Raw genomic sequence first — 20,697 nt, 5'->3', positions numbered from 1 at the left:
GCTGTCTACACTATATAATGGGAATATTTCTTAGTATAATGGCTCCCTCTTGGAACAACTTTTTATTGGTTTTTAAAGAGCGATTTTTATTTAGAGGGGTGGTGTAGGGTGAGAAAAAACAAACTGCTGATTTGAAAGGTATTTGGTTTAACAACAGCTCCACATGGACTCATGGAATATTTTTTAACCTTCTCGGGGATTTTTTAAAAGCTTCTCCCCTACTTTTTTGAGGGGAGGCACCCATCACCATTGTGGTTTGTTCACTTTCTCTCTAGAGGAGGTTTTTCGTAGTGTAGGACTGGTTGCAGCCTCTTACTCAGTCCTCCCAGTTCCTGGCATGGAGTGGAGACCCGTGCTTTCTCCCCTAGACAGAATGGGAGGATGAGACAATTTCAAAGTTAGCGAGACTTGGTATGGAATCCTAGCTCTTCCGCTTGCTAATTTTATGATTTGGGGAGAGTTACTTAATTGCTCTGATCAGTTTCTTCATCTATAAAATGTGGACAGATGACACTTCAGGGGGTAGTTGTGAGGATTATAGGGTGAGGGTGTATGTGTGTCCAAAGCACCTAGCACAGTGCCTGGTATATAGTGAGGACTTGATAAATGCTGGTTTATTTTTTCCCTACTTTCATACTAATTTTCTATGTGTGGTAGAAAAATACAGAGTTTTCTTATTTCAAATATTATGCTTTTGTTTTTAGAGTATGTGTTCCTCCTGATTTTTCGTTAGGGCGATATGGTCTTTGCATCTGTATCACATCTTGCCACTTGCAGCACTGACTTTGGTTTTCTCTTTAACCTAACTGTTCATTCCAACTTCACAGGGCAAATGGAATCTACTTAGTCCCGTAACTAAGTAAAGCATTTTATGCTAAGACCCTCCAGCAACAAACTTTTGAGGAGGTGGCAACTGTGATTTTAGTTGTAAACTTAGAAACAAAATTTCTCATACCAATTCTTTCTCAAGCTTTTCAGTTGCTGTTGAATAGAATGTGAACATGACAAGGAATTCGTCGGGGCCTGTAGCTCCATTCTGGCCGTGAACTATCAGTTACCTGCTGCTGGGTAACAAACCAGCCTGAAACTCAGTGGCCTGGAACAGCAGCCATCTTTTCAGCTCACAGTTTTGGGGGTTGGCCGTTTGGACTGGTCTCAGGTGGACTCACTCCTCTATCTGTGGTCAACTGGTGGTTGATGGCCTCATACTGATGAATCGTCGTTAGGGGTGTCTGTGTGTAAGCAACTGGGTCACATGTCTCATATTCCAGTGGGTTGGTCCCCTCCCCCCTCCAGCTTGTTCACCTGGCAACAGAGTTGTCCCAGGGGCAGCAAGAGAGGGCAAGGCTAGTGCCTAGCCGCTTTCCAAGTCTGTTTGCCTGAAGTTTGCTATCATCTCTCTGGCCAGAGCAGGTCACATGGCCAGGCAGTGTGGCAGAGGTGGGAGCAGATTGGGGCCCTCACTGTACCTGTCTTCACAGTGTGTGTGCACTTCTCTGGTTTCTTCTACAAAATGCTTTGGGCCAGCTGACAGTCGGCCATAGGACTGAAGTGAAAGGACTAGCAGAGAACTTGTTATGATCTTGTAGCTTTGTCTTCCTCTTATTGGTCCAGGCAGGGTTATGGGAAGGAAACAAAAGAAGAAAACACAACAAGAACAGAAGATGATTTGTGCTTTTGTTTCCCCATCATAGTACTTAAATTTTAGAAGCCATTTTAGGGCAAGTTCTTGAAATTCTATTTGGCTAAGACTCTTAATGGAAGTTACACTCTTTGCCCCCTCCATCAAACAAAACAAAACAAAACAAATCCATTACGCTTCAGTAACTGTAGCCACAGAGGTCATTGAATTGATGGTACATTCCTGCCTTGCAGCATAGACTGAGCTCCATGTTTTCGGCTACTTCCTGAAGGGCTGGCCGTTTCTGGTAGTAGTCACTGAAAGTTCTCTTGTGTCATTGTGAACAACTTGTTCAGTTCCTAATCACCCAAGGGTCTCTCTCTCCTTCCCTTCTCCGAGTCTGCTGCTGTTTGCTCGTCTGAAACATCTCATGACTTTTACCTCCTCCTCTGTCTCACTTGGAAACCCTGGTGGTATAGTGGTTAAGAGCTATGGCTGCTAACCAAAAGGTTGGCGTTCATGTCCACCAGGCACTCCTTGGAAACCCCATGGGGCAGTTCTACTCTGTTCTGTAGGGTCGCTATGAGTTGGAATCAGCTGAGTGGCAGCAGGTATGTCTCCCTTCATTCTGCCAAATTAATGTCTGTGTGACCACAGCTCAGGTCCTCAATCTGCAGCGGAAGTTCTACACTTAACTATAGAAGGCCCTCTGTGGCCATCCTCTCCTCTGTCCTTGTTCTATCTACTTTACAGCATTGCCCACATCCAGGCGGCTTTCCCTGAATTGTGCCCAGACCTAGGGCCTTGTTTTTTTAATGCTCTTTCCCTTTTTTAACGTCTCTTATTAAACACACTCATAAAATTCTCCCGTGTTTGAATGTCCTCAGCCCTCATGTACTAGACTGTACGTGTCATCTCATCTTTTCTAAGGTATTGGCTATAGAATTAATTGTTTTGTGTTCGTTTATTGATCTAAGAAAGTAATGATGACTGTTTGTGGCTGGACGCCATGCTTGTGCTGGGGGTACAGAGGTGAGCAAGGCCACACCAGACGCCCCAGGCCAGTGGGGTAGATGATGTTAATCAGTAATCACACAGACAGGTAAAAGTGCAATTGTAATGTTAAAAAATGGAGCTGTATGTACTTGGTTCTGTGGAGTGTGTGATGGTGGGGCTTGACTTAATTCAGGAGCTGAGGAAAGGCCGACTTACCCGAGGAGATGAGCTTGAGCCGGGGTCTTCCGGCATGAAGGCTTGGTGGCTGCACTGGGAGGAGCTTGGCCTGTACCGAGAACAATGGAAAGTGATGGCTCTGGGCACATCAGGTGCTTAGATGGGAGGAGCTGGAGTGGGTAGGATAAGACCATTGCAGTGATCCAGGCGGGTGGTGTTGGTAATGTGACCTGGTGTGGTGGTAATGGACAGAGGTGGATGGATCTGAGAAAGATGTAGCAGGTAAAATCAGTAAGACTTGGTGATGGATTGGATGTGGTGAGCTGTAGGGAGAAGAAGGTGTCCTTGGTGACTCCTGGGTTTCTGATTGTCTAAATGGCTAGCTGAGTGACTGATACTCATGGGGTTATCTCTAGCCCCTTTAGTACCTATGCAGATTAATGAGAGGGGCCCTTTCTTTAGGACAGAGGACTTGGCTGGTAGCACGTTTGGCTGGGTTTTCACACGTGTTTGCCACCTTCTGCACCATGTGGAGTGAAGGGCCGGTTAACCCACCCAACTGTGTGTAGCACCCCTGGCCGGACACCAAGATGCAGGCTCATTACCTTTCTCTTCTCCCCTCCGCTCCAAACCAAGCAAGGTCTGTCTACTTTTTTCTTTAACTAAATGGTAGAAACTTGGCTTATAAAAACCAAAAACCAAACCCATTGCCGTTGAGTCAACTCCAACTCATAGTGACCCTTTAGGACACAGTAGAACTGCCCCATAGGGCTTCCAAGGAGTGACAGGTGGATTCAAACTGCTGATGTTTTGCTTAACAGAGTGGGCTATATAGGAGAGAGTGAAGAATAACTGAGAGTTTAAGACTCTTGGGAGGGGGGAGGAGGGCTGGGTGGAAGAGAATGGCAGCTCTGTGGTAGCAGGGAGGCAGCAGGATTGTGCAGACTTCAGTGAGTCTGTGAGTTTGTTGTGAGGAACCCCTGAATTTAGCCATAGGAGGGCTCCTATTTTCTCTGGAAAGTAGGAAGTGAGGCTACTTCCAGCCAGAATATAAGTTTGTTGAGGCAAAGAAGTATGTATATAAAGCATACTTATTTATAACTTGTACAGTTTTAGATTAATAGTTACTTAATGGGTTTCATGGACAAAACTGGACTAATTGAAAAGTTAGACTTGCTGTTTGGGGTTAAATATGGGATTACATCTGAAAGATAGCTCACTGTTTTACCAAGCTTGCAAAAATAGGAAAATGCTAATAGCATATGCAATACTAAATTAATCCTCATTACTTCCTGACCATTACCAACTTTTAAGATACAAAACCCATTGCTGCTGAGTCGATTCTGACTCATGGCATCCCTATAGGACAGAGTAGAACTACCCCATAGGGTTTCCAAGGAGTGCCTGGTGAATTCAAACTGCTGCCCTTTTGGTTAGCAGCTGTAGCTCTTAACCACTACGCCACCAGGGTTAGGATATAAGGTATCCATAAATAAGCCCTCACGGAATGAGAATGAAAGAATTCTTGCCAGTAGTTGGGTGCCTGGACTTTAGAGAACTGCATTAATACCTGCTCTTTGAGGTGTAGATACAAAGTTTCAAGGTGTGAAGAGAACAGAGAGAGGGTAACTACCTGGGTGATGGGACTTAACTTGAATCCCAGTACATTGATCACAATTATATAATAGGTGCCTCACATTTGTACCGTGGTTTATTGCTGTCAGGCACTTAACACACGTTGATGCAATAATCCGTAGAGGACAGGTGGCATTTTATAGAAGAAGAAATGTGGGATTTCCCAGCAGCCATAGCAGGTGAAGGGGCCAACTTGACTCCAGTTCCCATGACTCCTGAGCAGGGTCATGTGCCTGTCCGCATGGACATTGTGAAAGGACGGGATCATTGTTTTTTTTTTTAGTGGACCCAACTTACACAGTTCCAAATAACACAGCCTACTACAAATACACAGACCCCTTTTCACTGTGTTTACTGTGCGCTTTTGATCTGATTGCTGTAGTAAGTTTTGTGATTAGTATTTTGTGTTTGCTGTTATGCCTGTGCAAAATTATTTAAAATGGTTAAAGTTTGAGATAGGTAATTGAACCTTTATGAATGGCTTAAGCTGGTAACATTTAGGAATAATTTAGTATGACACATTTTTTTGGTTGTTGCTGAAACTTTAAAATCGTGCTTCAGTTGAAACTTTACAGAGCAAATTAATTTCTCATTCAACAATTTATACACAAATTGTTTTTCTGACTTTGGCATATAGCACCTTTTTGTAATATTTAATTTTTTTATCATTTACACTTTTTTTTGTGTATATTTTCTATTGTACTTTAGATGAAGGTTCACAGAGCAAATGAGTTTCTCATTAAACAATACACATATTGTTTTGTGACATTGCTTGCCAGCCCCACGACATGTCAACAGTCTCCCCTTCTCGACCTTGGAAATATGGAACATGTCACAAATTTGCATGTTATCCTTGTCCAGGTCTGGGCTAATTTCTCTGTATCATTCCAGTTTTAGGATGTGCTGCTGAAGCGAGCACTATAGTATTTAATATTTTTAAAAACTTGTAAGAGTGAGTTTTATGATACTAGGGAATATTTTTCTTCCTGACTAGAATTTTGCATATAATGGAAAAGTAGTTTAAACAGCAGGGGAAAACAGACATCTGAAGAGTTTAGGCAGTGGAGGAAGAAAGGGTGGCCGTAGCCCGTTTGTTATATAATTGTGTGCTCCTAGACTTCTTAAGAATAGAGGATCTTGCTCTAATTATTGAATAGTCATAGTAAAAAGATAAACGAGAGTAACACATTAATTTTCAAAACAAGGGTGAACGTATAGTAATTTAGCCATGGTTTGGTTAATTTAAGAAATTTTAAACCTACCAGTGAAACTATCTTACCGTTTTAAAAATCCAGCATGCTAAAAGTTAATTTTCATACCTGAAGAAAAGGGAAGTCCTTTTAACGTTGTTTACCAAGTAACCTACAGAGATATTTTAAGGTGTAAACTGATGTTAGGATTCTGCAGAGGCACTCCAAATCTGTGATATAAAAGCTGATAAATGTTAACGAAAACCAACTTTTGGTGCTGTTTTACATAGTCTTGGAACTTGTTTATTCCTGCATACTTTAATATTGCATCCACCGAGGCTGACATAAGCAAATATTGACAAAATGAGATTTACTGATAGTGATTTCAACTGAAGTGCCGTGAGCTGGTGCCTTCAGCAGGCACCTGCGCCTGGCAGGCAGCTCTTCGCGGGAAGCATCTGTGTGCTTCCCCCAGTGGCTTCTCTCTAGTCCTGCTCTGTTCGAATCATGCCATTTATTCTCCTACTTTTATGACATATACTGCTTCTGTGAAATGGGACACCTGTAGGTATGTCTGCTAACGTACCACTTATTTCCTTTACTGATGAATGAATGGATTGGACTAATGGAAAAAGCTTACAGGCTACCCTTATAAGAATCTCTTTTGAAGGATTTGAATAGCGATTATGAAGAATTGATTGCCAGAATTAGGTAGCTATTGATAGATGACTCACCAAGCCCTGTTGATAGCAGCCTGCTCTGGCAGACACTCAGGATACATGCATGAATACAAATTGGGGGGTTCCCGGAGGAATCTGCCTTCACGCAGGAGTTAAAGAATGGGTGATCGTTGAAGAAGGTGGTGGTGGGATGGGGAGAAGGGGGAAAAAAGTATGAGAAAAGCAACAAAGCTTTGTTTTTAGGAAACAGGAAGAATTTGGTCTGGATAGGATAGAGGAGATGTGAAGATTAGCTCCAGGTGACTTTCTTATGAGCTGGGGCTTATTTGGTTACCAGGGGGCCCTGGCAGGTTTTCACATGAGAGATGCGTGTGGTGGGTACTCCCAATCCTTTCCAGCCTTCTCCTGACTTCCCTGTGCTTTCTGACCCACCCTTCTCCCACTCATCCAGGAACACCAGCTCCACTTCATTTCTGACTTTCACTTTTAATCCTCCATGTCCAGAAAGCCCTCAGATTTTGTAGCTCTGTCTCCCTACCGTGGCTTTTCTGCTTCTTCCCAGCTTTCATTGTCTCCTGGGCCTGTCTGCTGGACTATTGCAAACACTTCTTAAGGGGATTCTCTGCCTCTGCCTGTTCAGATGTCTTTTTAATGCTCACATCTCATTTCACACTCCTACCCCCCTGTTTGCATTTTCCCCTGAAAACTAAATTGACTCCCTCTACCTGGCATCTGGTGCCTTCGTTCTTAATGCCAGCCTGATTTCTCACTGTAGATTCAACTGGGTTGTTCATGGTCGCTAAACCAACATAGTCCTTTCCCTTTTCCATGCCTCTGCTTTGCTTTGCCCTATTTCAAGTACCTTTTTTGTCCATTCAAATCCATCTTTGCCTGCCAAAATCCGACTTGTCTTTAAATTCTATTTCAAACACTACCTCTTCTCTAACACCATTTCTTATTCTTTTCAACTAATGCAGTTTCCTTACTTATACTGCCTGCTCTTTCTAGTTATTTGGGGTCACAGGTCCCCTTGTAGATTGCTCAGACAGTAAGTACGTAAGCAAAGTCCTAAACTATGCCCAGCTCTGGAGGTGCCAAGTTAAAAAAGGCAGAATCTCGCCCGCAAATCTCCTGAAGTCCCTGTAGAGTCTTTGCTGGCCCTCCCCTCTCGTGAGAAGACTAATGGCTCCATCCCTGGTGCTGCTTTTGCAGAATTTCTAAGATTGTCTTGGGCTTAATGACGTACATTCTTGTTTTCTTCTATTATGTTGTAAGATCTTTGAAGGCGGTCTCATAATTTGGTCAGAACTGTTACCTTCTAACTAAATTATTAGTGTTAATTCACATGGTGTCATGAATTACTTTCTTCTTTGTCCTTCTGACTAGATTGAGTTCATCAAGACTTTTTTGTTTACTTTTATTCCTAGAACCTTGCACTTGTATCTGTCATAGCATATATACTTTTTTTTTTAATAGACCTTATTGTTTACAGTAGTTTTAGGTTTACACAGAAAAGTTGAACAAAAAATACAGAAAATTCCCGTATACTGCCTCTTCCCCATCCCTTCCAGCTTCCCCTATTACTTTTAGGTTTTTAAATAGAAATTAAAACTATACTTAAGGGTGAAAGGAGGCTTTAGTTACAGCTTATTATTTATAGTAGCAATGGTAATAGGAAGTGACATTTAAACATGTATATTCTACAGAGCAGTATAAAATGTGTCTCATAGAAATCATTAGTATAAATTCAACTCTTTATAATTCGTTATTAGCAGTGGGATATTTAAGACTGGAGGTTCACAAAGTCATGTTGACCAGTGAAACTATGAAAAGGCTGTTACTGTTCAGATGTATAGGAAAATATCACAATTGAATAGCTGATTACCTTGTACTAAGGACTTTAATAGCGTGAAGTTTTCAAGGGGAAAGACTCTGTGGTCTGCAGAATAATTTTGTTTTTTGTGAAGGTGCTATAAGGAGATTCAAAATGGAGTCTAAAGTGGTTTGAAGGCAAAGTGTAGCTGCCTCATCAGACGCAGCTTTGCGGCCTACTGACTTATAATGAGGGTGGCATGTAATTAGAAATTGTCCCTGTCTTTTCTGAGTACTGATGAAAACCATGGCTCAGAGGTTAATTCAAATAATAATTAATATTGGTCTCTGTCAGTACAGGATGGTAATGAAATCTTGAGTTATTTGATGACTTTTTAAATGTTGAGCAGGGAGTGGAAATGGTGTTATTCCTCACATTGATTGTGGAGAAGTGCTAACAACTGAACTCAGTGTGGCAGAATACACTTTTGGAAGGTGTTGGCTATAATTGCTACCAGTAGAAACTGTAACATGGCATAAAGACAGTAAAACAAAACAAAAACCCAACCCATTGCCATCAAGTTGATTCAGACTCATAGCGAACTTATAGGACAGAGTAGAAATGCCCTGTAGGGTTTCCAGGGAGCGCCTGGTAGATTTGAACTGCTGACCTTTTGGTGTGCAGCCATAGCACTTAACCACTAGGCCACCAGGTGTTTCCATAGAGATAGTAGTGTTGTTTTATCTCTTAAAAGGATAGCTATTATCTAGAGTGAGACTTTAGGAGGGCACTAGTAAGTGATCCCTCCATTGTGGGCTAAGGAAGTGTTCACTGCCATTTGTGTTTCCTACTGTATGTCATGCGCATATTTTGCAACGTAAAATAATCCATTATATCTTAACGGACTACATATATACATTAAAAACAAAAACGTCAGATGGTCGGTCGACTAAAAAACCTTGAATGTCCTTTTCAGCTGTGGAAGTCAATGATTCTGTAAGTCAGTATCCAACATATATGAAACATTTTTCATGTATAGACTTGGGAGTTTCAGATGAAGTAGAAGATATGTAGTTGATGTAAGTAGGTTATTTTGAAATGCATAAATGTTAACACAAGTCAGTTATAGCTTTACAAAGCTGCAAATGCCCAGTAGAATTGTTTGACTCAAACCATTTCAGTGGGAGGAAGATGTTTAGGCAGGACTGTTCTAAAACAGACATTACAAATGCTTCATCAAGTAACTGGCCCTGAAATCACAATTTTCTTTTTTGGGGATGTTTGTTGACAGAATTACTACAGCTCGTGGCATGGCGACTAAAGAGCTCGGCTCCTAACCAAGAGGTCAGCAGTTTGAATCCACAAGCTGCTCCTTGGAAACCCTATGGGGCGGTTCTACTCTGTCCTTAGGGTTGCTGTGAGTCGGAACCAACTCGACGGCAATGGGTAATCTCTGAGGGTATGTTTGGTATCATCCTAAGCAACATGATCTTTTATAGAGAAAAGTAACAGCAAAAGAAAAGGAATTTATACAAAATCTGAGGATTCTGAGATGCTTCAGATGCTCAGATAATTGAACATTTCTAACACAGGCAAAACAGGCAGAACGATAGAACCAGCTGTCCTGTACCTGCCACATGGAGCTCATGGCCAGTCTTCTTTTTTTTTTTAATAATTTTTTTGTGCTTTAGGTGAAAGTTTGTAGCCCAAGTTAATTTCTCATTCAAATATTTACACACATTGTTTTGTGATATTGGTTGCAACCCCTATAATGTGATAGCACGTTCCCCCTTTCCATCCCAGGTTCTCTGTGTCCATTTGTCGAGTTGCTGTCACTTCCTGCCTTCTTGTCTTGCTTTTGGACAGGAGCTACCCATTTGGTCTTGTATATTTGATTGAACTAAGAAGCACCTTCCTCATGTGTGTTATTTTTTGTTTTATGGGCCTGGCTACTCTTTGTCTGAAAAGTGGGCTGTGGGAATGGTTTCAGTTCTGGGTTTGCAGAGTGCCCAGGGGCCATAGTTTTGGGAGTTCCTCCAGTCTCTGAATTTGAATTCTGTGCTATATTTTTCTCCCGCCATGCCCGGGACTCTTTGTTGTGACCCCTGTCAAAGTGGTTGTTGGTGATAGCTGGACACCATCTAGTTCTCCTGGTCTCGGGCTGATTGAGTCTGTGGTTCATGTGGTCCTTTAGTCCTTTGGGGTAATATTTTCTGTGCGTCTTTGGTTCTCTTCATTTTCCTTTTCTCCGGGGACCAATAGACTTATCTTAGATGGCTGCTTGCAAGCTTTTAAGACCCCAGATGCTACTCGCCAAATACGATGTAGAACATTTTCTTTATGAACTGTGTAATGCCAGTTGACCTAGATGTCCCCTGAGACTATGGTCCCCAGCCCTCAGCTGCAGCAGCTTGGTCCTTCAGGGTGTTTAGATGTCTAGCAAGCTTCTGTGACTGCCTTGGTCAAGTTGTGCTGACTTCCCGTGTATTGTGTATTGTCTTTCCCTTCACCAGAGTTGGCACTTGTCTACTGTTTAGTTAGTGATTCTCCTCCCACCCTTCCCCTCCATCGTAACCATCAAAGATTGTTTTTTTCTGTGTGTAAACCTTTTCATGAGTTTTTATAAGAGTGGTCTCATACAATACTTGTTCTTTTCTGATTGGCTTTTATTTCACTTAGTATAATGCCCTCCAGATTCATCCGTGTTGTGAGTTGTTTTGCAGAGTCATCATTGTTCTTTATTGTTGTGTAGTTTTCCATTGTGTGTATGTGCTGTAAGTTGTTTACCCAACTGTTGACAGGCACTTAGGTTGTTTCCATCTTTTTGCTGTTGTGAATAAAGCTGCAGTGAACATAGGTGTGCATACATCTATGCGTGTGATGGCTCTCATTTCTCTAGGATATAGTCCTAGGAGTGGGATTGCTGGATTGTACAGTATTTCTATTTGTAGCTTTTTAAGGAGGTGCCATATCCTTTTCCATAGCGGTTGTACCATCTTATATTGCTACCAGCAGTGCGTAAGAGTTCCAATCTCCCTGCAGCCTTTCCAGCATTTGTTATTTTCTGTTTTTTTGATTCGTGCCGGTAATGTTGCGGTGACATGGTATCTCATTGTTGTTTTGATTTGCATTTCTCTAATGTCTAATGATCAAGAGCATTTCTTCATGTGGCTGCTAGCCATTTGAATGTCTTCTTTGGTGAAGTGTCTGTTCATATCCTTTGCCTATTTTAATTGAATTATTTGTCTTTTTGTTGTTCAGATGTTGAAGTATTTTATAGATTTTAGAGATTAGACACTTGTCAGATATGTTGTAGCCAAAATTTGTTTTCCCAGACAGTAGGGTCTCTTTTTACTCTTTCGGTATAGTCTTTTGATGAGCGTAAGTGTTTAACTTTTAGGAGCTCCCAGTTATCAAGTTTATCTTATTGTATTTGCACATTGTTAGTTATGCTTTGTATTGTATTTATGCCATGTATTAGGGCCCCTAGCACTGTCCCTATTTTTTATTCCTTGATCTCTTATCATTTTAGGTTTTATATTTAGGTCTTTTGTCCACTTCGAGTTAGCTTTTGTGTATGGTATGAGGTATGGACCCTGTTTCATTTTTTCATATGGATATCCAGTTATGCCAGCACCATTTGTTAAAGAGACTGTCTTCTCCCCCATTCAGTGGACTTTGGCCCTTTGTCAAATATCAGCTGCCCATAGATGGATGGATTTACGTCTAGGTTCTCAATTCTGTTCCATTGGTCTATGTATCTGCTGTACCAGTGCTAGGCTGTTTTGACTACTGTGGCTGTATAGTAGGTTCTCATCATGGGCAGTCTTAATCCATTTCTACCCTTACCCATTTCCCCCATACTTTGTATTATTTAGAAGCAAATCTAAGATACATCATTTCATTTTTAAACATTTCAATACATAGCACTAAAAGGAAATGACTATTTTAAAATTAAATTAACCATGAAAGCGTGTATGGACATATTAAGATTTTTTTTTTTTTTTAAATAAAAAAACAGTACTCTTGAGAAGGGATCTGTATGTGTATTTTCTGAGCTAGAACATAATGGTGACAGGCAATTTGGGAAGATCAGAAGGTTTAATTTTATTTCAGCAGCAATCACAGAATTCTTAAATGAGAATGGCAGGATTGAAACATTGTTTGATTTAGATAGCAACTTTCTTTTAAGATGTTGGTGTCAGGATTGTTTTGAGGCCCAGAGGCTTTGGAGGGAGGTGGGAAGTTTTTTAGGAGCTCTTCTGGAGCTGTTGCTGACTGGGGTAAATGAGCACAGATTCTGGGGGAGGAAACCAGGGGAAAAGCATCACACTCAAAATTACCTTCTCCCTGGCCCTTCCCCCACCCCAAAATATGATCTTGTCACACCTCTGTTAAACACCTTTTATCCACTTCTCATTGCCTTGATACAGTCCAGAAAATCCAATGAGGTTCTAAGGCTCTTTGCCATCTGGCCCACCTCCCTAGCTCCTCCAGGTCCCTTGGGTTAGCTGCCCTGCCTTCATGACTCGAGTGTACTGAGGTGTCTTTTCCTCGAGGTCATTGTAGCAGCTGCCTCCTCCACTGGGAACCGTGCTCATCTTGTCTCCCCTCACCTGGCTGAGTCCTGCCCTTCTCTTCAGTGTGGTCTTGGATGGTGAGGGAGCCCCTCCCTGACCGCAGCCTCAGTTAGGCCCTGGCCACATGGCCTCCTTGCCAGCAGCCTGTCCTGCTTCAGAACACTCGTCCTGCTTGTAACTACAGGTAGTTTCTGCCTTATGAAGTATTCAAGTTACAACAAGCAGCACTTAAAACTGTCTTTTTTTTTCATCTCATTGTAGTAATATATATTACATACAATGTTGCAGTGTATAATTTGCTGATGTTATTCTTAGATGTTCACTTACAGATATATGTAATATGTAATGTTTCCAATCCCCAAAGACAATTAAAGATTGGATTTATAAAGATACCGATAATAAAAGGCAATAATAATGAAAACTAAAAAAAGAAAAAAAAAGGTATTAGACTTATGTCAGAACTAACTTTTATGATGGAGTCGTCAGAACGGAAACCCGTCGTAAGTTGGGGGCTACTTGTACATGTTCCAGATTTGCTGGGCGGGTGGGATGGCAGAGCCTAGTGGGAGTCTAGCTCTCTGTAGATATTTGCTGAACAAATGAGAGGCTGGACAACAGGCTGCAGGAGGGTGGTGGTGGGTGTCTCCAGGGTGCAAGTGATGGGTGGAGATAGGGAAGGGGGACATCCTGCTGGAAAGAGAAACATTCTGTCGGAAACATTTTTTCATGGTGTTGGTGGGATAGCTAAGTGCATGGTCAGTGAGAAAGGTGACCAAAGAATGAGGCCTGAGTTTCACAGATGCTGTTTAAAACAACAGCAGCCACATTGGCATGGTTTGCTTCCTGAGAGAGATGAGAGTGGAGAGTTGACAACTTTGGGCTAAACTTAGGAGGACATTTTTGATTAATTGGGACAGAGGAACCACTGCTGCTCTTCTAATGTATATATCCCTTACAGAGTCCATCAGAGAATCTTTTACAGACTCCAGCTCAGCAAGGGAACTTGTCAGCGTTCAGGAGGCCTCGCCTGCACCTAGCTTCTCTACAGGAGCACTGTGTCCTTGGACAGTCCCTTTTGCAGCGGCTGCCTCCTTCACCTGACGGTGCAAGCAGAGCCTTTGAAACACCCTGGAATACTTTACATTAAAAAGAAAAAAAAAAAAAAAACAGATGCATGATATAATGTAAAAAAAAATCTCTGCTAAACTTGGTGACAGGGAATCAAGGCTCATATTTTGTTTCTGATGCCACTGTATGTATGAGCATAGCAGTTAGCCATTCACGCCTCATTCCTTCTTTTGTAAATGGTGGCAGCTTCGTACCCCTTCCCAGCTTATTTCATGGGACCACGTGGCGTGGAATGAGATGACATACGTTAAAGCGCTTTACAACATTCTCAGGCTAATCAGCTGTAATTCATCATCTCCATTGTTTCTAGAACCTTCATCACAATTGGAGTATTAGGTAGAAACCTTGGAATCTTCTTTGACTCCTCGCTTTGTCTCCTATGCTACATCAGATCTTGTCCTCAAATCCTTGTGGCTCCATCTTTAAATTATATGTGGGAACCAACAGCTTCCATCTCCATTTCTGCAACCCTGGCCCGGGTGGCCGTTATTTCTTACCTGTACATGTTATTGAGTACCTGCTAACTGGCCTCCCTGCTTCTGCCTCTGCTGCCTTCAGTCTGTTTTCAACACAGCAGCCAAAGTAACCTGTCAGCACCTACGTCAGAGCATGTCCTCCTCTGCGGAAACCTCTCCAGTGCTCCCTCCTCAGTTACAACCCAAGTCCTTACAGACACAGACCGTGGTTCCTGTGCCCTACGCCAGCCCAGGCTCTTCTACCACCCCCGTGCTGCAGCCACGCAGTGTCCTTGCTGTCCTTTGAGCTTGTCCTCCCCAACTGTCTCTGGTAGCAGCTTCCTAGCTCCTCGCGTTCCTCCAGACCTTCCTTCAGAGCCGCCCTCTCTGTAAAGCACCCCCCTCCCCCCAACTTGTCCCAGCCCCCTTCCATGCTGTCTGTCTTCTCCACTTACCTGGTGACACATGGCTGAACACTTGGCTACTAACCGAAAGGTTGGTGGTTTGAATCCCCACCCAGCCACTCCTTGGAGGCAGGATGTGGCAGTCTGCTCCCACAAAGATCACAGCCTAGGAAACCCTATGGGGCAATTCTACTCTGTCCTATAGGGTCACTATGAGTTGGGATCAACTTGACGGCACCTAGCAATAACAACTTTACTTTTTAGATATTTTGTTTATTTTTTTGTTTGATGCTCTCTTTGCTAGAATATAATTAGCTCTGTGAAGGGGCATCGTTGCCCGTGAGGTTGACTGACCTATCTCCAGTGCCTACGGTAGGGCTTGGCTGTTAGTAGGTATTCAGTAAATGTTTGTTCAGTAAAAGTGTATGGAAGCAGCACAATTAAAAAAAAAAAAGGTATGGTGGCTAATCATTGGAGGGAAAGATGTCTTTAGTTCTCTTCTTTGTCATAAATGTTTATTGGCATGCTACAGCCGCTGAAGCTTTGCAAGCAAGATAGCAAATATTGTGAGAGTATTGCAACTTGCAGGAATTAAAGACATCCTTTCCCTTTGAGATAATCAAATTAGCAAACTAATTAGCAAATTAGATTTTTTCCCCTGACTTAGATTTAGGCTAAGCCTTTATTGGACCAGAGAAATGCATGGGCGATGGTGTGTGTTCCCTCAGGGCATCCTGTGGGGCTCATGGTGTCCGAATACCCTGTTTACTGGAGGTGGGTAGCTTGGTCATTTGGTAGAGGTAATTCATTCTGTCTTGAAAAGGAAATTATTAGACTTTTGTTCATAACCTTAGAATTATAATGATTTGCCTGTTTGAAAAATGAAGGAGAGTGTGCCATTGTGTATTTTCATTTAGTTACTGGTTATTAGCTGTAATGGAAACACTTTGGTTTGTTATTGGACTTGGCAGTATCTTGGCATAGGACTCTTTTGAGAGCTTACGATTGTTTCTCATTTGTTATTTCAGTGTGTCTCTGGCTCTGTGTATTTTGTTTATCTAGAGAGGCAGCTACTTGTGGTCTTCATGCAGGCAAGGCCTGAGTGGTGGAGCAGCGCGGGAGCTTCTTGCCTCTGACTTTCCCTCAAATGCCCATGTAGAATCAGTAGTGACCTCAGCTGTGGGAGGTGTGTGCGTGTAGGGCAGGGGCGTGTGGGGTGAGGGTGTGAGTGAAAACTGTAGAGTAACTAGCAGTGTGGATTGATTGATTGATGGTGAATCTTATGTTCTTGGATAGTGCTTGAATTCTGGACCATCTACTTGACTAACCTGATACCTGTGAGGTAGGAAATTTGGTGGCGACAGACTTCCTCTTTTGATTCAGATCAGCCTACGTTATGATTTTAGATGAGTGGACCGAAAATACTTTTTTACAATTCCAAAGCAGGAATAGGGAAAATTTGGGAACATCTTTCATTTTGAGCTTCCTCAATTGTCAAAAATTTAGATTAAAAAAGAACCCATTGCATCGAGTCGATTCTGACTCACAGCGACCCTACAGGACAGAGTAGAACTGCCCATAGAGTTTCCAAGGAGCATCTGGTGGATTTGAACTGCCAGCCTTTTGGTTAGCAGCTGTAGCTCTTAACCACTATGCCACCCACCAGGGTTTTCAGAGTTTAGATACCCCACCCAGTGCTGTCGTTGCGATCCCGACTCATAGCGACCCTACAGGACAGAGTAGAACTGCCCCACAGAGTTTCCAAGGAGCACCTGGTGGGTTTGAACTGCCGACCTCTTGGTTAGCAGCTGTTTAGATACGTAGATTTAAAAAAAAATTTTTATTTTTAAAATTTTTGGTGAAAATATACACAGCAGAATATACACTTGTTCAATAATTTTTACATGTGCAGTTAGTTCACTGACAATGGTTGCATTCTTCACACTTTGTCACCATTCTCACTGTTTCTGCCCCTGTTGCGTCATCACTGTTATCTTATATTCTTTGCCCCTTAAAGTTCTCATCTATGCTTTAGAGCTACTGTTGTTATTTCAGCCTCACATAGACAATTCTTCAATAGGACGCAATGCTCAAGACAGACATTCTTTATTTTTTGAGCCAAATTATTGTCTTGGAAACCCTGGTGGCATAGTGGTTAAATGCTACAGCAGTTTAAAGATGACTTCATGGGATAGTTTTGGCTCCCAGTTCAAACATTTCCAGGTAATAGATTCCGGGGTTCCTCCAGTCTCTGTGCATCCAGTAAGTCTTATATCCAATATGAATTTGAAGTTCCGTTTCTCAGTTTTTGTCCTGTTATGGATTGAATTGTGTCCCCCCAAAATATGTGTTGTAAATCCTAATCCCTATTCTTGTGGTTATAATCCAGTTAATGAGATGGTGTTAGCGTAGGGTATGTCTTAAGTCAGTCTCTTAAAGCAAGCAAGCAGAGATGGGGGGAGATAGATGCCATGCCACATGAAGATCACCAAGGAGCCAAGGAATAGAAGCTGAAGAGACAAGAACCTTCCCTCAGAGCCGATGGAGAGAGAAAAACTTCCCCTAGAGCTGCTGCCCTGAGTTTGGACTTCTAGCCTCCTAACTGAGAAAATAAAATTCTGTTAAAGCAACCCATTTGTGGTATTTCTGTTATAGCAGCACTAGGTAACTGAGATGCCTCCTTTTGATCAAGAGCCACCTGTTGGGTCACTTACCAAAATGTTCAATAATGGTAGGTGGGCACCGTCTATTTCTTCTGGTCTCATGGCAAGGGAGGTAGTAGTTCATAGAGGGAACTGGACCTACAAACCATTTCCTTCTTCATTTCCTGGATCTCCTCCTCCCTCTGCTGTTCCAGGTGATTAGAGACCAATTGTTGTATCCTGGATGGCCCTATGGCTGTTCTCAAGCTATTAAGACCCCAAGCACTACCCACCGAACTAGGGGGAAGAGCAGAAATTCTAAAAACAATATTAGGCCAATTGACTGGGCAGGCGCACAAGACCACCACCCTAAACTCTTGAACCAGGAAAACTAATCGTGTGAGGTGTTTATTTGTAGCTAAGAATTATCAATGGCTGCAGACTTTTTTTCTTTTTCTTTCTTTCCTACTCTTTTTGTTGTAAAATTAACTGTAGCATTTAATTTGTCATTTTGCCCTCCCCCCTTTTCTAGCATACAGCTTATTGATATCAGTTGCAATAATCAAGTTGTATAACTATTATACTTAGTTGATACCAATTTTCCTATCACCTAGACAAGCATTCAGTACTTCTTGTAGAATCAGTTCCCCTTCCCCTGCCCCCAATAACCATTGGTTTTTATACATTTAGCTGTTTTTGTCATTTCATGTAAGTGAGACCATACAATATTTGTCCTTTTGTGATTGACTTATTTCACTCAGCATAAATGTCTTCGGCGTTCATCCACGTCTTCATTTTTCTTTAAGGCTGAGTAATATTCCATGGTAAGTATGTACCACATTTTGTTTATCCATTCATCAGCTGAGGGGCACTTGTTGGGTTGTTTCCAGTTTTCTGCTGTTGCGAGTAGTGCTACAGTGAACATCAGAGTACGAATAGAATCACTGGGTCATATGGTAGCTCAATTCCACAACTGTACCATTTTACATTCCCACAGCAGTGAATAAGGGTTCCTATCTCCCCACATCCTTGCCAGTATTTGTTGTTTTCTGTTTTTTGATCATTGCCATTCTAGTAGGGTTGAGGTGGTATCTCATTATAGTTTTGATTTGCATCTGTTTAAGAGCTCAGCTGCTAATCAAAAGGCCGACAGTTTGAATCCACCAGCTACTGCTTGGAAACCCTACGGGGCAGTTCTACTCTGTCCTGTAGGATTGCTATGAGTTGGAATTGACTCAATGACCGCGGGTTTTAATGACTATTGGCAACGAGCATCTTTTCATGTGTTTGTTGGCCACTTGAATCTCCTCTTTGGAGAAGTGTCTGTTCATGTCCTTTGCCCATTTTTTTGATTGGGTCATTTGTTTTCTTTCGTTAAGTTGTAGTTTTATATATATTGTGGATATTAGCCCCTTATCGGATATGTGGTTCCTAAAGGTCTTTTTCCCAGTCTGTAGGTTGTCTTTTTACTGTTTGAAAAAGTCTTTTGATGAACTCAAGTACGTACTTTCTGTGACGTCCCAGTTATCTACTTTGTCTTCTGTTGCTTGTATATTTCTTGTTGTATTTGTCTATCATTAAAGAAAATTAGGCCATAGGTTGGTTTTTATACCTTTAAAATATTTAGAGCATGTGTGAAGGTTCAAAGATTTATACATCTTTGATCAAAATTTCCTTGAAAGTGAAATATTTATCAGTCTCAGACCAATACATTCTTACATTACAGTGAAACCAATGAGAGCTGGAACTGCCTTGTTTTTCCAGGTCTCACAAGTTTTCTGCCTTTTACAAGGTGCAGTCTCTGTTAGTGGAAAATATTTGCATTTTCCTTCTCTGACAGGTTTCCACCTTACACAGTTTCCAGCTTTTGCAGGTTTTACTGTATTAGTATCGATTAAAAATACTAGCTATAGTTTGTCTCGTCCATTAATTATTAGTTGATCACCTTTTTGTACTCAGCACTCTGGGAGGTCCTGGGATAATAAAGGGGTACAAGGCATACATTGCACAACCCTAAAAAGTCCCACGAAGGAACACAGAGGGCAGACAGGGGCATCCTGCTCCCCAGAATTACCCTGCTCACCTGTGAGGAAACTGAGGCATTGTGAGGTAAAATAATCCAGCCAGGGTGACATAGTTGGGGCAGAGCTAAGATGGTAGCTGTTTGACATAGAAAAAGAAATTGTAATAAATTATTTTTCTGACATCTAGATGATTGTAAGTAATACATGCTTATGCCAAAATTTTAAGCCACCAAACGTGTAAAGTAGGAAGTGACTGTCTCCACCCCCACAAACACAAGCACGCTAATTATCCTCCTAGGCTCTTTCTGAAATATGGAATGCTTCACGAATTTGTCTGTCATCCTCGCACAGGGGCCCTGCTAACCCTCTCTGCACTGTTCTAGTTTTAGCATCTGTGATGCTGAAGCAAGCACCCCTTCTAGGCTTTTTAGTGGAAGGAGGGTTTTCACAGTGTAAACATACAATACGTATGTGACTTCCTTTTTTCAGAGAACTGGTTGAGCTTCTCCTATCAGTACATGGAGCTCTACTTTCTTTTTAAATAGCTCCAACAACTATACCGTGTTCCACAGAACTTCCTTTTTGTTCCCCATTTTGGTGGAGAGTTAGGTAATTGCCAGTGTTTCTCTACTGAGCAGTGTTGGGGTAGAGAGGAGGCTTTCCGTACAGCTCTTGTGCACCTTCAGGATGGATTCCTAGAAGGCGGAATTGCTTTAACTATGAGACGTGGTCTTGTGTTGCTCCCCTGAAAGGTGCGATCTGTTTGCAGCCTTTTCGGTGGAGCACGACTTGCCTGTTTTTCTCCAACTCTGGAATTATTGGTCTCTGCCAGTTTGGTAGGTGCATTTCTTTATTGCTGTGAAGTTGAGTATCTTTCCATGTGTGTTTTTTGAAGCCTGCCCTCATGACTGTTGTACCTCTGGCCTCTAGCTCCTGTGGTCACTACCTGTGATGGAAGGAGAGGTGTGCATCTTGTGTTCTCATCCATTCTAGGACAGGAGAGGTGACAACCACGGGCTCAGACAGCAGTCTCAAGGATTATTCCCATTCTGCCACTTTTCCATGGCAGGCCACTTGACCTTTAACTCCTCGGTGCCCACTCCTGTGCTGAGGATGACAAGGATTAAATGGACAGGGGCATCTGAAGCCTGAGCACGCCCGGCCCACCAGTCAGTGCTCAGGAGGTGTGGGCCACGCCCTCATCGCCAGGCACCAGCGTATGAAATGACATTCCCTCCTACTTCACTTCCCTGTTTGCATCCCCAGGAATCCTGTTCAGCTGCTTTGGATCCTTGTCAGAGCTGGGATTCCCTTGACAGTTGCTCTTTCTTTCTTTGTTCCTTCATGTCACT

General features: G+C 42.2%; 1 protein-coding gene, 1 non-coding gene and 1 pseudogene across 7 annotated transcripts in view; 1 reads left to right on the top strand and 2 right to left on the bottom strand.

Annotated features, from left to right (window-relative positions):
* The window catches only part of CHD7 (chromodomain helicase DNA binding protein 7), a 225,699-nt gene that overhangs the window by 23,011 nt on the left and 181,991 nt on the right, over positions 1–20,697 (top strand). The window lies entirely within an intron of this gene.
* On the bottom strand, positions 5,246–5,346 carry LOC126059115 (uncharacterized; annotated as a pseudogene).
* Positions 19,652–19,758, bottom strand: LOC126059111 (U6 spliceosomal RNA). Its single transcript, XR_007513372.1, has one exon. It is a non-coding gene; the product is annotated as a U6 spliceosomal RNA (small nuclear RNA).

The sequence above is a fragment of the Elephas maximus genome, chromosome 15, assembly GCF_024166365.1.
Source record: "Elephas maximus indicus isolate mEleMax1 chromosome 15, mEleMax1 primary haplotype, whole genome shotgun sequence".
NCBI classification, from domain to species: domain Eukaryota; kingdom Metazoa; phylum Chordata; class Mammalia; order Proboscidea; family Elephantidae; genus Elephas; species Elephas maximus.
The sequence above is the reverse complement of the archived record's forward strand: the minus strand, read 5'-3'. Positions and strand labels throughout refer to the sequence as shown.